The sequence below is a fragment of the Schistocerca gregaria genome, chromosome 2 (assembly GCF_023897955.1).
Source record: "Schistocerca gregaria isolate iqSchGreg1 chromosome 2, iqSchGreg1.2, whole genome shotgun sequence".
Lineage (NCBI taxonomy): Eukaryota > Metazoa > Arthropoda > Insecta > Orthoptera > Acrididae > Schistocerca > Schistocerca gregaria.
Window position 1 is genome coordinate 1,031,326,737 of NC_064921.1, and position 18,489 is coordinate 1,031,345,225.

Below are 18,489 nucleotides of genomic sequence, written 5' to 3' on the forward strand. Positions count from 1 at the left end.
CTAGAAGCCTTCCTAAAAGACAATCTCCATTCCTTCCGAACTGACTATGCAAATATAGACGAGATGTGGCTCAAATTCAAAGATATAGTAGAAACGGCAATTGAGAGATTCATACCTCATAAATTGGTAAGAGATGGAACGGATCCCCCGTGGTACACAAAACAGGTCCGAACGCTGTTGCAGAGGCAACGGAAAAAGCATGCGAAGTTCAGAAGAACGCGAAATCTCGAAGATGGGCTAAAATTTACAGACGCGGGAAATTTGGCACGGACTTCGATGCGAGATGCCTTTAATAGGTTCCACAACGAAACATTGTCTCGAAATTTGGTAGAAATCCGAAGAAATTCTGGTCGTATGTAAAGTACACAAGCAGCAAGACCAGTCAATACCTTCGCTGCGCAGTGCCGATGGTACTGTTACCGACGACTGTGCCGCTAAAGCGGAGTTATTTTGAACGCAGTTTTCCGAAATTCCTTCACCAGGGAAGGCGAATGGAATATTCCAGAATTTGAAACACGAACATCTGCTAGCATGAGTTTTTTAGAAGTAGGTACCTTAGGGGTTGCGAAGCAACTCAAATCGCTTGATACGGGCAAGTCTTCAGGTCCAGATTGTATACCGATTAGGTTCCTTTCAGATTACGCTGATACAATAGCTCCCTACTTAGCCCTCATATACAACCGCTCGCTCACCGATAGATCAGTACCTACAGATTGGAAAATTGCGCAGGTCGCACCAGTGTTTAAGAAGGGTAGTAGAAGTAATCCATCTAAGTACAGACCTATACCATTTGCACTAGGGTTTTGGAGCATATACTGTATTCAAACATTATGAATCACCTCGAAGGGAACGATCTATTGACACGTAATCGCTCGTGTGCAACGCAGCTTGCTCTTTATTCGCGCGAAGTAATGGCCGCTATCGACAGGGGATCTCAAGTTGATTCCGTATTTCTAGATTTCTGGAAGGCTTTTGACACCGTTCCTCATAAGCGACTTCTAATCAAGCTGTGGGCCTATGGGGTATCGTCTCAGTTGTGCGACTGGATTCGTGATTTCCTGTCAGGAAAGTCGCAGTTCGTAGTAATAAACGGCAAATCATCGAGTAAAACTGAAGTGTTATCAGGTGTTCCTCAGGGAAGCGTCCTGGGACCTCTGCTGTTCCTGATCTATATATATGACCTGGGTGACTATCTGAGCAGTTCTCTTAGGTTGTTCGCAGATGATACTGTAATTTACCGTCTAGTAAGGTCATCCGAAGACCAGTATCAGTTGCAAAGCGATTTAGAAAAGATTGCTGTATGGTGTGGCAGGTGGCAGTTGACACTAAATAACGAAAAGTGTGAGGTGATCCACATGAGTTCCAAAAGAAATCCGTTGGAATTCGATTACTCGATAAATAGTACAATTCTCAAGGCTGTCACTTCAGCTAAGTAACTGGGTGTTAAAATTACGAACAGCTTCATTTGGAAAGACCACATACATAATATTGTGGGGAAGGCGAGCCAAAGGTTGCGTTTCATTGGCAGGACACTTAGAAGATGCAACAAGTCCACTAAAGATACAGCTTACACTACACTCGTTCGTCCTCCGTTAGAATATTGCTGCACGGTGTGGGACCCTTACCAGGTGGGATTGACGGAGGACATCGAAAGGGTGGAAAAAAGCGCAGCTCGTTTTGTATTATCACGTAATAGGGGAGAGAGTGTGGCAGATATGATACGCGAGTTGGGATGGAAGTCATTACAGCAAAGACGTTTTCCGTCGCGGCGAGACCTTTTTACGAAATTTCAGTCACCAACTTTCTCTTCCGAATGCGAAAATATTTTGTTGAGCCCAACCTATGTAGATAGGAATGATCATCAAAATAAAATAAGAGAAATCAGAGCTCGAACAGAAAGGTTTAGGTGTTCGTTTTTCCCGCGTGCTGTTCGGGAGTGGAATAGTAGAGAGATAGTATGATTGTGGTTCGATGAACCCTCTGCCAAGCACTTAAATGTGAATTGCAGAGTAGTCATGTAGATGTACTTGTGAATATCAACTTCGTGTCATTCGGAGGAGAAAAAACAAATATTAATAATTAATCTCTTTTTTTAATTTTCTAAGGTAATTTCCATTAAAACAGAGAATTGATACATCATACAAATACTATAAACTCTCACTAGGCTTCAGTGATGCACCTTGAGGGTAGTGAATATCTACACCTTACATCATACTCAGAAATCCGCCAAACGGTGTGTGGTGGAGGGTACTTTTTGTAACACTAACTGAACCCTCCGACGCTGTTCTACTCGCGAATAGCGCGTGAGTAGAACGATCCTCGGCAAGCCTCTGTGTTGCCTCTAATTTCTCGAATTTTGTCTTCGTGGTCGCTTCGCGAGACGAATGTGGGGGGTGGGGGGGTGGGGGGGGGGGATGTGATATGTTGTCCCAGTCTTCCTGAAAATGCTCTCTCGAAATTTCAATAGTACAACGCCTCTCTTGTAACCTATGAACACATGTTTTTTGACCTTGCGATCGATTTTTGAATCACGTAAAGGAATAACTCAAGAGACCACCATACGCATTTTTTGCTGGTTTTGATGTTGTAACACATGAGGTTGTATTTGGTGCAGCATATGTACATATTTTCGGATCTACAAATTTAGGTGCTGTAAGATATATTAAAATTATTTGGTAGGTACTGTTAATTCTTCAGTTACAGAATTTTCTGGCGAGCAAAATTCTATATGTCGTTAGAGCTAAATAATAATTAATTGAAACCCTCAGCTGCAACAGGCGATGTTGGCATACTTTGATGGGGACACCTGAAAATGTGTGCCCCGACCGGGACACGAACCCGGGATCTCCTGCTTACATAACAGACGCTCTATCCATATTTTTTAAAAAAAATTCATTTTGTTTGTTTTCGTTCGTTACGTCTGATCGGGGGGGGGGGGGGGGGGACGTCGTAAGATACCCTTTTAAGTTCGTTGTTGATCTATTAACATTTTTTTTTATTAAAGAGGGCAGCTGAAACGTCCCCTTTGAACAATTGTACAAGACTGGTCTATGTGAAACGTCCTCTTTGAACAATTATACACGACTGTGCTTAAACTGACACACAATAGTTTTTAGCGCAACGCAATCTGACTTTCAAAAATCCCTACCAAAGACTGGCCCTCACTAACATTAACCTATATGTTTCACAAATCACTTACCTCACAAAAATCTTCGTTACTCGAACTACTGCAATACAGCGAGCGCCACTACTGCCAGCTAACTAAAAGATTCAAACTACGGAAGTCACTAACTACTGATAGGCACAGTTAGCAAATGAAAGATTTTAATAGAGAACAAACAATGTATTTACCTTTATAGTCATAATATATATATCAGTTCATGACACCAAGTCTTACAAATTTCAAAACTCCGCCATCTCTCTCCCCACGTCCACTACTGCTGGCGGCTCACCTCCAACTGCGCAACGCTATGCGCTGTTAGCATCCAGCTGCCGCTGCCCAACACTACAATGGCAGACAACAGTGCAAACCAGCCACAGACTGCACACAGCACAGCCAGTGATTTTCATACAGAACGCTACGTGGCGGCGGCGTTACCAATAAAAAAAACTAATCAGCCTACTTACATAGCCCCCATGCTCCCCACAAAAAAATTTACAAATTGTTTTGGGCAGTGGCCAATACAGATTTGAAAAATTTTTTCATAATTACAATGACAAAGAAATGAAATGCACACACTTATCGATACAATGTTGGTCAAAAGCTAAAATTTTCTCACAGTCCATAAAGACAGTCCTGATCATTCATCAAAGTAAAATTGCAGTGTTTTTCTCGAAGTCTGAGTAGTAAAAGAAAATGCACACGGAAGTAGTGGATTTCCATGCAGTCTTGAAGAAGTAGTGTTGTCCTTCCAACGGAAAGACAGTGCTGACTCTTGACATGCAGACAGGTATTGGGCCACAACACAGCAAACCCACAGCAAGTTCAGTCGGAGTTGAAGACTATTGGTAGGTGGATCATCACAGAGCAGACCCACTGTAGTCCTAGTAGAGATTATGGTATTGGTGGGCCACCAGAGGTGCACACCCACTGTAATCCTGGTAGAGACGGGCAGCAGCCATCTGTTGCAACCGTGCAGGTGCACAATCATCATCGAAGAGTATTGCAGAGAATATAGCAAGTCCATAAACCACCACTTGTCCACTCACAAAGAATTTGTTTGAAATGTCCTTAGAAATAGCAATGCTGTTATCCAGTCCCTTGCTGAATTATTAACACACGTGCAAACACTATCAGTCCCTACTTCTCACATATTGTCCATATACTATGACCAACAGAACCGTGTGCAGTGAAAAGTAATTCACAAGTTATTTAATTTGATGAACTGGTGTCAATTACAATTTTATAACATAAGAATACAATAACAAAGGTACAAAATATATCATTAAAGAACATAATAGTACAGATAACATTTGCAGTAATACAGGCTTTACAAAAGAATCGAAACAACAAATACATCAGTGTTACAAAAATTATGACATAAGTACATACATAAAAGATCAGAATAACTTTTGGAACATCAACTTCACGCATGAGCATTAAAACAAAACACAATAAATAATGTCTGAACATATTTACAAAGAAAATAACATAGTATTTGAAAAATTTTACAACATAAATCTTATTAGCTAAACACATATAGGCAGGAAAAAGACAAATACACAAGGGTACATAAACACATACAGGGATAACACAAAAGAAAAGGACAGGGTTTGTTTTACTGCAGTATTTTGCATAGAGATCTCCCTTAGATCATCATTATTCCCAAAAAGTCCTATCTAAACCCGCTTTCTGTATTCTGTTCACATCCTCTTTCAAAAATAGTTTTTTCTCCACTGTACACTACTTTTTTGGCCAAACCATTTTCTTATAGCTTCACAATGCATTTCTTCCAAATCATCATAGTTAGTTTCTTCTATAGTCTACCCTCTTTTAAGCTAACTTAAACCTACTGAGCTCAGATGCTAAACTAAGAGACGAGGCATTGCAGCAGCACAAAACAATTAATACAAACAGCAATGACAAAAAAGTGCAAGTAAGCACAGCAAGCAGCAATATTAAAACTAATATAAGACAATAAAAAAATGGAAGTTGTCAAAGCAAGCAACAATATTACAACTAATATAAGGCAATGCACAGCAAACAAGAAAAATAAATCCGTAGTAAAACTGGCTTAACAGAGTAATACAAAGTCAAAATCAGTAACATTATGCCTGGAAAACAGCAGCAGCAAATCCAATAACTTACATCTAAACATGACAAAGCTGAAGCAGGAAAAATATTACAGTAAAAATGTTTAATACCTATGTCACATCTTAACACTAGAGTGATGCATCACTAGAACATACGCTAGCAGATAAGTTACCAAATCGTAAAAAAAATTATTTTTGTAAGTCCTGTGAAGGGAAATGTCTATTTGTGCTCTCTTTTCTAAGGAAGTACATCATAAAATGATTCTTTACTGGGTCTGTAGACAGAAAGTAGTTATATTAGTACATGTATTAAATTTTAATTTAAACAATGCTGCGTTGCAACAAGAAACTAGATATTAAACAAAATAGGCAAAGCAAGGCGTGAAACGTCATTCTCTAGCCATAAGGCATTTCATAATGCAGTAAACAATCTTCCAGCTACCAAGACAATAGACATGAAACGTTTCTCATCATTTCATTTCAGTAAATATCATAAATTAAGAACTCTACAGTGTAATCATGTTTTCAAGTTTGAGGGTGTCGTATTTACGATGCTTTCTACAAAGGAATGTCAATAGCGAGGATAATGGCCTCTTTTTTTTTCTGTGCCTCTGACAGGCACACACTAATGGCTTTTTTTCCAGGCGCCTGTCGCGCAGCTGGGTGCCCACGACGCATTACGTGCAGGTGGTCACTTACCTTTCTTACTGAAAAATTTACGACAGCAGTTTCCGTTACAGTGACAGTCTCTTATAAAAATATTTTCACAGGTTGAGAATTTGCGTTATAAATGTGTAGAAAATAAAATCCTATAAATATAAGAGTGTCCAAAAAATTTTCGTCGGCATTGTAATACATTCACGCATTTACATACATTTCATAACTCTTAAAGTACGATTCTTGGTTTCTAACAACCTTTTTCACAAACCAGAGTCCCTAACCCCTACTCATTATTCCTTACCTTATTCGTCGACACTTCTTCAATATTTCATCATAACAGATACGTAGCATAATCAAATAAGTCTTATACCATCAGCTTATTGATCATAAACATACCACAACAGCATAATACACATTGTCATCGTCATAATAACATCATAAAAATTCAGCTAAATCTCAAAATCATTGTAGCTTTCTGCAGTAACTTCAAAACCTAAAAAATATTCTCTGCTCATTTCAATAGTGTCATCTACCTCAAACGTACTTTAAAAATCATGATCCCATACCAACTACATCATTCAAAGCTCTCATAGTACAACAATGGTTCCGAAAAAATATGAACAGTTCACAAAGTACAGGCAAAATACAACTTTGTAAGTGTGAAGTTATCCAACGGTGTAATTACGTAAACATCTGTCACTGATGTAGTAAAATAAATGTTTGTCTCCCTCAGTTAAATGATGAGATAGCTGTATAATTTATGTGTTAGAGAAATATGGTACCGATGTGTAAAGTTGTATAAGCAAATACCATATTAGCTAGGGCTCCTTGTGCTTGCCATACACATGGTACATAAAGTAAGCGTGTACCCCCCTGAGGATTAATGTAATTATATCCTCAGGTGTTACAGATTACAGCAATGGAATGAAATGTATCACGGAAAACTTTCTTTGTAATTCAAATATGTTGAAAAATAAATGGTTTAATGCGTGTCCTGTAGCGCTAAATGTGCGTCTTGCTGTAAGACAATCTCTGTGGAAGTGTCGTAGTTATTGTCCTCCGAAAGCTAAGTTCTGCAGAAGTCAATGTACTTACCTCATGATAAACGAAATTGAAATGCTTTGCGTATAGATATCTTAGTTATTACGCTTATTGCCGTGATGAAGTAAGTACTGTACTGTACGTATTGTTGTGCTACAGAAAAGGCTGTCTCATTGTAGCTATACCACAAACGTTACTACTAAAACATGTTTTACTTTCCAGAAAAATTCAGAAAAACTGTGCAGATATGAAACAGATAAACTGCAAAAGCAACATTGTAAATTGTCACTCATTAGTAGCGTCGTGATAAAATCGTGTAGCTGTCACATAAACTAACCACTGTGTCACCTGGTATCTCACAGAAAGTACTTTAAATCCAGAATGTATTTTCAAGTAAACCAAAATGTTGCATTAAAATTTCATTAGCAATACTGGTAAATGTTCTAAGTATGTGAGCCTTATAGTCGTTACGTAATCGTGCAACTAACAAGCAAGAATGTACACACGCAATAACACTGTAATGTCTGTTCACTGTAACAATGCACTCGTAAATACTGTCTAAATATGTTCCGTAGGTTCTAGACTGGATAGTAAACTTCAAACATTGTTGCATGTTAACAGTTTCTCAGTGTGACAAAGCATACTAGAAATGTGAAGTGAAATGTTTTATGGCAAAGACAAAGTTAAAAAGCAGATTATCTTTCAATAAACGGTTTTACATGTGAAATGTGGTGTAAACCTTTACTCTTCCTAGTACGCAGAGTTTCAACTTCAATGCAATTATCTTGTGGTATACGTCGGCTTCTGTAAGGTCCATTGTAAACTAGAAAGAATTTGTGACTCAAGTGTTTCTTCTTATGTGACAATGGATGAGCTTTAATGAGAAAATAATTTCTTTGCATTTGCTTTACCGTGTAATTTTTTCCTTTTGTCTGCAGCAGAATTTTTATTTTTAATAGCCAAATCAATTATGTCTTTGTGTCGAAGTTTACGTGTATTAGGAAAAGGTACAAGCTCTCTGATTCTGTTTGGTGGTTCTTTATTCTTCAGTACAAGAACAGGTGGTAAAGCAGTGGAGTCATGAGGCATTTGTCAGTGTCAATTTCTAATTCTTGTAAGAGTCCCTGAAAAGCTTCAATGTCGTCTTTGCAACGGCCTGCCAAAATAATATGCCGTAAATGTTCAGCCAATATGATTAAGCAAATGCGGATGAGTTCTGACGGGCTGTATGGGTTTGACAGGTACTGATTCTTGTCCAACATGTCTTCAAAATATTTCACAAGACTGGAAAATTCAGATTGTTCGAAATGTTTCATCATCATGATGCCATGTTTTACTCAGTCTTGTGTGGCTTGGGACCAATATGCTGAGAGGAAGGCATGGTAAAATTATCCTTCACTGTGGCAATCGTGAATGACCGATCGCATTCTTACAGCTGGTTCATTCTCTAAGTAGCCACACATAAATTCTAGTCTGTGCTCTAGTGACCAGTTGGGAGGAAAACAATGAGAGAATTGATGGAGCCACGCTTGTGGATGAATGTCGTTGCCAGAATTCTTAAATGTTTTGAATTTACTTGTAGTAATGAACAGCTTATAGTCAAAATCATCGTGTCGGCGGGTCGCATATCGGTCATTGTTACGTCGTTTCGGCGGTTCCATTTCAAAATTCGGTGTACTTTGTCAATTTCTTTCATAATCTCCAAAGTGCATTGTGTTATTATTTTGTGGCAGTTCCGTATTTTTATGTCCCTCTTCCCATATTGGTGTGCGAGAGTCCTCTCAAATACGTAATTCTTGTATTACCTGTGTCAGCTGATCTTGTACTTCCCGGATTTCTCTTTGGTATTGCGTATTAATTTGATTTTGATTTTGTTTGAATTTCCTAATTTGTTCGAACTCATCTGTGTCATTAAAGACTACCGGTTTTGTATCATTCAGATTATCATCTACCTTCGTAGATAAATTATTTAGCTGATCTGAAAGTTCAACTACTTTCTCTGATAATGAACTAATGTCCTCCATGTGTCTTTCTGAACCAATTTTGAGAGTATCTACTGTGTCCTTTAAGTTTTCTTGAGTTTTTGCAACTTGCGTAACCGAATCGGTAGATGCAACTGAGTCAATTTTAGCTTGCAAGGTGTCGCGATTTTCACGAACAATACTTTGCAGTTCTTTTATGGCTGCTTCATGATTCTGTAATGCATTTTCATGCCGCGAAAAAATGGGTTGGAAATGGTCACAAATTTGTGTTTTTACGTCATTACAGACTTTTTGACATTTCGATTCGATTTTATGTAATTCAGTAGTTAAATCTTCACGTGTTTGTTCAAGTGTATGTTCCACTGAGTCTAACTTTTGAAGCTTTTGTTCCATTACGTCTAACTTTTGAAGCTTTTGCTGTGTTTGTCTCTGATTTTGTTCCATTGTGTCTAACATTCGAAGCTTTTGCTGTGTTGGTCTCTGATTTTGTTCCATCGTGTCTAACTTTTGAAGCTTTTGCTGTGTTTGTCTCTGATTTTGTTCCATTGTGTCTAACTTTTGAAGCTTTTGTCCCATTTGTTGCATTAATTGTAATAACAATGCACTGGTGTCTGAAACATGTTCCTTAGTGCTATTCGGCAATGCATTTGAACCGGCAATATTCGCAGTTTGAAAAACAGAAAATGTGTCTTGACGTATTTGGGAAAGCCGTGAGGACGCAAAACCTGAATCTACAGTATTTGTAAGAATGTGTCCTGTCATTTCGGAATCCTGAGGCGAGCTGTTGCCGATTGATCGATCGATAATTGTTCCCTGTTCACTACTTGTTTCACTGTCTACACCATTGTTTGCAGCCCGCTCCATTTCCCTATGTACAATTACCAAATTACTACTTTGAACATTAGTCAATTCATTACTCGGTGGCGCTAACACACTGCTTTCGTCTTCACTGACATTTCTCAGTTTACTTTGGAGCCTAGTATTACGTTTTTCACACGCCATTATTGTCACAATATTTCACACGACAACACAGAAAAACACAATTTGAAGATCAAAAATAAGAGAACACATTAACGTAGCACTGAAAATAATAACTAGTTAATTGCAAGCACAGCTGCGAAATACGTGGTGCAAATTTACATGCGTGCCACACCTGTTTTACTGTACAACAATGAAAGACTGCAACTACAAAGGAGATTCTCTCTACAATTACGCGCTAGCAATAAACAAAATCTACACTAATTACGCAAACTACAAGAAAAAATCAGAAGATTCCAGTGAGGTATCCTCGGCTAAGGGTCGACATATGAAACGTCCCCTTTGAAAAATTTATACAAGACTGTTCTATGTGAAACGTCCTCTTTGAACAATTATACACGACTGTGCTTAAACTGACACACAATAGTTTTTAGCGCAACGCAATCTGACTTTCAAAAATCCCCACGAAAGAATGGCCCTCACTAACATTAACCTATATGTTTCACAAATCACTTACCTCACAAAAATCTTCGTTACTCGAACTACTGCAATACAGCGAGCGCCACTACTGCCAGCTAACTAAAAGATTGAAACTACGGAAGTCACTAACTACTGATAGGCACAGTTAGCAAATGAAAGATTTTAATAGAGAACAAACAATGTATTTACCTTTATAGTCATAATATATATATCAGTTCATGACACCAAGTCTTACAAATTTCAAAACTCCGCCATCTCTCTCCTCACGTCCACTACTGCTGGCGGCTCAACTCCAACTGCGCAACGCTACGCGCTGTTAGCATCCAGCTGCCGCTGCCCAACACTACAATGGCAGACAGTGCAAACCAGCCACAGATTGCACACAGCACAGCCAGTGATTTTCATACAGAGCGCTACGTGGCGGCGGCGTTACCAATAAAAAAACCTAAACAGCCTACTTACACAGCTAACCCTCTGACCGAACACGCTGAGCTACCGTGCCGATCCATCTGAGCCACCGAAGACACAGGTTAATAGCGCGACTACAGAGACTTATCCCTTACACGCTTCCCGTGAGACCCACATTCCCAACTGTCCACAATCTACATACGTAATGTTCCTAATAGATACTTTGCCCACCCACTCATTACTCGCGCCCACTAAGGCGACGATTCCCGTAAGAGTTCGGGCAACCTGTGCGCATTCGCACAGACCAAGGTCAGTGGCCTGGTAGCCATTTACCTATCTCTGAAGATAGTAACTGTTCTCGAAAGAACAGATACACAGCTGAGGGTTTCAATTAATTATCATTTATTCTAGAGAAATGGCTCTGAGCACCTTGCGACCTAACGTCTGAGGTCATCAGTCGCCTAGAACGTAGAACTAATTAAACCTAACTAACCTAAGGATGCCACACACATCCATGCCCGAGGCAAGAATCAAACCTGCGACCGTAGCGGTCGCTCGGTTCCAGACTGTAGCGCCTAGAACAGCACGGCCACTCTGAGCGGTTATTCTAGAGAAGCTGCACGGCCATCAATGGTATCTGTTCTTTCGAGAACGGTTACTGTTGTCGTTAGAGCTCTTTACATAAGGTGTGGACAGTTAAGCTGCATTTCGCCGGTTGTGCACCATGTTGTACTTCGAAACGGAAAACGGCGTTCTTCGAAGTTTTAACAGTTTTGCAGGTCTTGAAAATGGAAATTTGTGTTATATTTTCAGTAGTTTCTATTTAAAAGTCTGTTTAAATTATCTACATCCACACAGGTACTCCCCAAGCCTCTGTTCGGGGCATGGCGGATGATACTCTGACCACCACTGGTCATTTCCTTCCCTATTCCAGTCGCAAACAGTGAGAGGACAAATCGACCGTCTATATGCCTCCGTATGAGCGCTCATTTCTCGTATCTTATTTTCGTGGTCCTGTATGTTGGCGGCAGTAGAATCGTCTGGCAATCGGCTCCAAATGCCCATTCTCTAAAGTCTCTGAATAGTGTTTCTGGAAAAGAATGTTTCCTTCCCTCCAAAGATTCCCATTTGAGTTCTCGAAGCATCTCCGTAACACTTACCTGTTGCGAATCTCTGAATTTGCTATGATTTCTTCCTCGTCCTTTGACAATACACCTACTTAATTTGATTTCACGGAATGATTATAGGTATACGGTCTTTAATAATGTAACAGATGGATAATTAAATACATTATTGACAATATCTTGTCAATTGTACCACCTTTAACTTTCAATAGCACACTTGTCCCTTGTTACATGACAAAGTTGTTCCTTGGAATTTTTTTCACATTTTTAAAACCATAACTTTTTCGGAGTATTTTTTGTACTTTCAGAAAAGGACTGCGCCATACAAAAAATTAATGCTATCGCTTACAAATGGAATAAGAAAAGATACACTCTAAGACAAAGGAAAAGACGCACCACGAGAGAGTGGAGGGGGATGGGGGATGAAGTCAGTAGACGTGATGTACATGTACAGACAAACAAACGATTCCAATTTCAGAAAAATAGGATAGTTTATTAAAGAGGGAGACATTCACAAATTAAGCAAGTCAGTAGCACGTTGCTCCACTTCAGGCCCTCATGCAAGCAATTATTCGGCTTGACATTGATTGACAGATTTGTTGGATGTTTTCCTGAGGGATGTCGTGACAAAAACTTTCCAACTGGCGCCTCTTCGCTAGTCATCGCGGCTCATTTCGAAACGAGGCCCATCACTGAAGACAGTTCTACCCCAGGCAATGAGATTCCAGGGCCAACGACCTTGCCGCAGTGGTAACCCCTGTTCCCGTCAGATGACCGAAGTTAAGCGCTGTCGAGCTGGGCTAGCGCTTGGCTGGGTGACCATTCGGTCTGCCGGTCGCTGTTGGCAAGCGGGGTGCAGTCAACCCTTGTGAGGCAATCTGAGGAGCTACTTGATTCAGAATTAGCGGTTCCGGTCTCAGAAACTGACATACGGCCGGGAGAGCAGTGTGCTTACCACATGCCCCTCCATATCCGCATCCAGTGACGCCTATGGGCTGAGGATGACACGGCGGTCGGTCGGTACCGTTGGGCCTCCATGGCCTGTTCGGGAGGAGTTTAGCTTTTTAATGAGATTCCAGGTCGAAGACATGTCTGGAGACGCCCTGGACAGCGATGGGATGCCAATATGACTGTCGCCTGCCATACTTGCCGACAACGGGGATTGATGTCTGGGAGAACATTTCTTTTCATGATAGGACCACTTTGATTGTCATCCACAGCACCCTTACAGCACAGCGGTACGTCGACGATATTCTACGCTCATTTTGTTGTTCTTCATGGCAAGCGACCTTGGGCTTACATTTCAGGAGGATATTCAACGTCTTTGTCAACCAATGGTAAGCCGATAACTACTTGCATAAGGACCAACGCGTTACTGAGTTGCTCAGTTTGTGCAGCTCGTTCTCTTGAATTAAGCACCCAGTTTTTCTAAAACTGCCATCGTATCTATCAATTTACGCCCCATTCAGATAATTCCTTCGCCGTTCATCATTTTTTCTGTTCCGGAGTGTGCCGAAAGTCTATTAGAGAGCTGGCTAGTAGCCCACGTCTGAAAGTTTTTCCAAGGTACAACTTTTTTCCTTGATAATACTGCTTGTATATCGACTACTTATATACAGGGTGTTAGTGGTATAAGTTCAGACACTTTTATTCGTGACAGAGGGGGGACAGTGAACTGAACACTTCGATGGATCACCTGAAGATGACTATCAGGTCCATTCGAAATATCGTCGACAGAAGTTTACGACGACCAGCTGCAATCCCGAAATCTTTTCGAACAAATTACATCAGTATTTACTTCATTTTCAGGGTAATAATTATAGCTATTAGCACTATCATGTTTATGAGTTGGTTATTACCTCCAATTTCAAGTTACAAGAGCAAGACCATTTATTTTCCACTGGACAGAAGTGTAGATGCGTAGACGCAATACGGTGTGTCTATACTGACAGGTGTAGTCCACTTAGTGGTGCAGTTGTAACGCCCCATTACAAAAATTTAAAAATGACAGTCTGGAAAACCTCTTACGTTATTTGATTTTCAAACAGCTGAGCAAAACTGAACGTACTCAGACATTTCTCTCTTTACTTATTCTGATCATCACTAAACTGACACACAATATTTTTAGAGCAAGGCAATCTGACTTTCAATAATCCCTACAAAAGAATGGCACTGACTAACAATAACCTATACCTTTCATGAATAACTTACCTCACAAAAATCTTCGTTAATCGAACTACTGCAATGGGGCGAGCGTCAATACTGCCAGCTAAATAAAAGATTCTAACTACTGAAGGCACTAACTACTGATAGGCATAGTTAGCAAATGAAAGATTTTGATAGAGAACAAAGTATTTACCTAAATAATGTTCAAAAGTCATAAATATAATTTTGTGACATCCAAATAAACAAATTTCCTTTTTCTGACGAACACACGTCCAGATCGTCCCCTCAAAATTCTGGCATCTCTCTCCCCACATCCACCACTGCTGGCGGCTCACCTCCAACAGCCCAAAGCTACGTGCTGTTCACATTCAACCGCCCAACACTACACAAGCGAATATTCCAACAATGAGTCCAACCAGCCACAGACAGCACACATCAGTCAGTGATTTTCATACAGAGCGCTACGTGGCGTTACCAATATAAAAACCTAAACAGACTACTTATACAGTTACGACGATGAATCAGATAGTAAATTATGTGTATTTGCAGGAAGACTGTTAGATGCAGAGAAGAAACTAATAATGCACTGAAATGGGTACATTTAATGCACCAAAATAACAGTATTTGCACTTATAACCCTTGTACCGAAAGGGATAACACCGAACTGAACATGGTTTTCCAACACTTTTTAACAACCTGGATACTAGTGAGTCGTTTAATTTTAGCCTTTCTTCTTTTGGTTTTCACTTGAGTTGCATCTTTGTATTCATCCATGTTTATTTTCGTGTGCACCATAACATTCGCAAGTGCCACATACGCACTCACATTTAGTCGAGAAAATACGATCTTATCGACTATAGGATTAGATTTATGATAGGATTCAGGACCTCATTGCAAATAAAGCGAAACACGTCATTCCTAACGGGACGAAATAGATAGATGTGAAAGTAATATCGTGCACAGGATGGGTCCCAGATCAAGCTGTTGTCTGTAGGAAGATCGCAACGCCAAAAGACTATAGCGTAATACTGGGAAGTCTGCAAAGGAGCGTCATTGGTACAGAAAGCGTCAGTTGGTCCTGAACATAAATAAATGCAACTATTGCGCATAAATAGTCTAAGAGGTCTATTACTGTTCGATTACGCTATTGGCGACAAATCTATGGACACAGTAATACCTAGGAGTAATCGCACAGAGCTACTTAGAGTGGAATGACCAGATAAAACTTGTTGGAGGAAAACCGGATACCATGCTGGGACTAATTGAAAGAGTCTTACAAGGAAGGAAGTGGCTTACTAGTTTGATCGACTATTTAGTACTACTGGTCTCTTGGAAATTAATTACAATGGTACAAAAAGTATCCCCAACCGCACACGGTAAGGTGATTTTAGAAGTATAGATGTAGATTTTTTGTGTGTTGTCTTATGTTGTTTGAGCTTGTGAGTGATCTATCAGTTGCTCACAATTACTGTCGTAGATTATCAGTTATTTTATTTCATCGTGTGGCTGATTGATGGCTCTATGCATGCCTCTCTATTTGGCGTCTTTTTTGCGACCCTTGTGACAATTGTCTTAGATATAACTGCTTATTGTAGGCGAAAGAGATACGTGCATGAGGGAAGTAAATTACGGTTACACGTTATTTCACTTTCTTCACAGATGGTTCACGTCATTTGCTGGCAGGATCACGAAACAGATGAGATTTTGGATCGACATAAGAACATTGCCAACCATTTACAAATCAACAGTGGGAAATAATGATTATCTCAAGAAACGGTATAAAAATCGCAAAGGGTGGATTGATAGCTCCGCGAACCGGCGGTACAGCTCACATTTACAGTTTTGTAGAACGATACCTTAATGCCAGTATGAAAATTCTGTCCTGGCAGTGTTTTTTCTCAGAGAGAGAGGGGCTGTTGGTCTGTGCTTTACATTCTGCATGAAATTATACGCCTCCGAGCATCTGGATTGGCGTTGTAAGTCGGATACATAAGGTATCCTATAGAACCATCCCCAAAAAGCACTGTGGTGGTTGAACCAACATTCTAATCGATGACTGCTTTGATCTAACCACGAGGAACGGAACGTGTTAGATGACTACAAAGGTGACACAGGGCACCAGTCCCAATTAACTTTAATAGTGATAATCGAACTAATGATGGTCACAGATGTGATCCCAGTAAGCGACACCATCAGAAATAATAAGTGAAAATATGATTTTGGTGCAGTGAACGCTGTAACTTTTCCATGCCCAAGAAAGTTGCTTTTGATGGGATGTCAACTTAGAAAGGTACTTTGCAAAATCTTAAATATATTATGCAAGAAATTCTAAAACTGTTTTGCAGGCCTCGTATTATACTCCCTTTATCTTACTGAACAGTAGAAAGGAAGAGTGAAGGATGACAAATGACGCACCATATCACAAGCAATCGGATTTGATTTCTTTTTCTTTGTTCGAATAATGTTGCTACTTCTTTCGGTTTTATTGTGTCGGAGTTTGCTATAGCTATTGAATTCTTGAAAACAAAATGTTTTTATGCTTACCGCCATATCAAATTATAAAATTTAAATTCTGTGTAAGAAGACATGACGTTGGCATGTTAGTGGAAGTGTCGCAGCTGCCCAACAATGAGGTGCGCCTTCTCAGTCAGCGTCACACCGTCTTGTTCTGCAAGCGCAGCCTGACACCACGTCACGCAGGCGTATATTCAGCCGCTACTTATCGCGGAGATAAGGCGAGACTACTAGCGTAGCGCTTTCTCCTGTATTTGGTGAGCCCTCTGTGGCTAGTCTTCTTACTTCTATACAACATGTGAGATAGCGCGACCTTGCGATACTACTTGTGTGTCATGTTTTTGTCATTGGATTTTTTGAAAGCTAACGATTAAGGAAAAGGTTAAGAAGTGTACAAATCACTCAGGCATCTTAATGTCATTGTTGTTTAACTTGTACGTCAAATATTCGTTACTGGTGATAAAGGAAATATCAGAATAGGAATAAAACTAAAATGCAGCAGACACGAATTCTAAGATTCGTAGATGACGTATGCCTTCTGAACAAAAAAAAGGATGAATTAGCAGACTTTTTGGTGCCATTTAGAGCATACTTGGCACAACAGATGTGTGGAGAATAAACAGATCAGAGTTGAAAATAATTACGACTACAGTGCGTACGGCGAGATAAGAACTCTGACGGTTGACACGGCCTTGACGCACGTGTTTCGTGCGTCCACGGCGGCCAATCATATAGTGAGCTTTTGTTTAAGTTACCGTGGCAACGCCCCAGCGTTGCTGTAGTGTTGCGCGATCGCTGCTGGCTTGTTGCCCGTCCGTGTCGAATACTGGCAACTGCGCTGCCACCTATCGGAGCTCTTCTCTCGGCGTACGGAGTATTGTAGAAATAAGGTGACTATGGTGGTCAAGCTGTTAGCTAACACTTGGTTCAAGAATCATAAAAGAAGGCTGTATACGTGGAAGAAGCCTGGAGATACTGACAGGTTTCAGATAGATTATATAATGGTAAGACAGAGATTTAGGAACCAGGTTTTAAATTGTAAGACATTTCCAGGGGCAGATGTGGACTCTGACCACTATCTATTGCTTATAACCTGTAGATTAAAACTAAAGAAACTGCAAAAAGGTGGGAATTTAAGGAGATGGGACCTGGATAAACTGACTAAACCAGAGGTTGTACAGAGTTTCAGGGAGAGCATAAGGGAGCAATTGACAGGAATGGGGGAAAGAAATACAATAGAAGAAGAATAGGTAGCTTTGAGGGATTAAGTAGTGAAGGCAGCAGAGGATCAAGTAGGTAAAAAGACGAGAGCTAGTAGAAAACCTTCGGTAACAGAAGAAATATTGAATTTAATTGATGAAAGGAGAAAATACAAAAATGCAGTAGATGAAGCACGCAAAAAGGAATACAGATGTCTCATAAATGAGATTGACAGGAACTGCGAAATGGCTAAGCAGGGATGGCTAGAGGACAAATGTACGGATGTAGAGGCTTATCTCACTAGGGGTAAGATAGATACTGCCTACAGGAAAATTAAAGAGACCTTTGGAGATAAGAGAACCACTTGTATGAACATCAAGAGCTCAGATGGAAACCCAGTTCTAAGCAAAGAAGGGAAAGCAGAAAGGTGGAAGGAGTATATAGAGGGTCTATACAAGGGCGATGTACTTGAGGACAATATTATAGAAATGGGAGAGGATGTAGATGAAGATGATACGATACTGAGTGAAGAGTTTGACAGAGCACTGAAAGACCTGAGTCGAAACAAGGCCCCCGGAGTAGACAACATTCCATTAGAACTACTGACAGCCTTGGGAGAGCCAGTCCTGACAAAACTCTACAATCTGGTGAGCAAGATGTATGAGACAGGCGAAATACCCTCA

The 18,489-nt window shown here is 40.1% G+C and overlaps 1 protein-coding gene across 1 annotated transcript in view; it reads left to right on the forward strand.

Annotated features, from left to right (window-relative positions):
* The window catches only part of LOC126335552 (uncharacterized), a 134,721-nt gene that overhangs the window by 68,425 nt on the left and 47,807 nt on the right, over positions 1–18,489 (forward strand). The window lies entirely within an intron of this gene.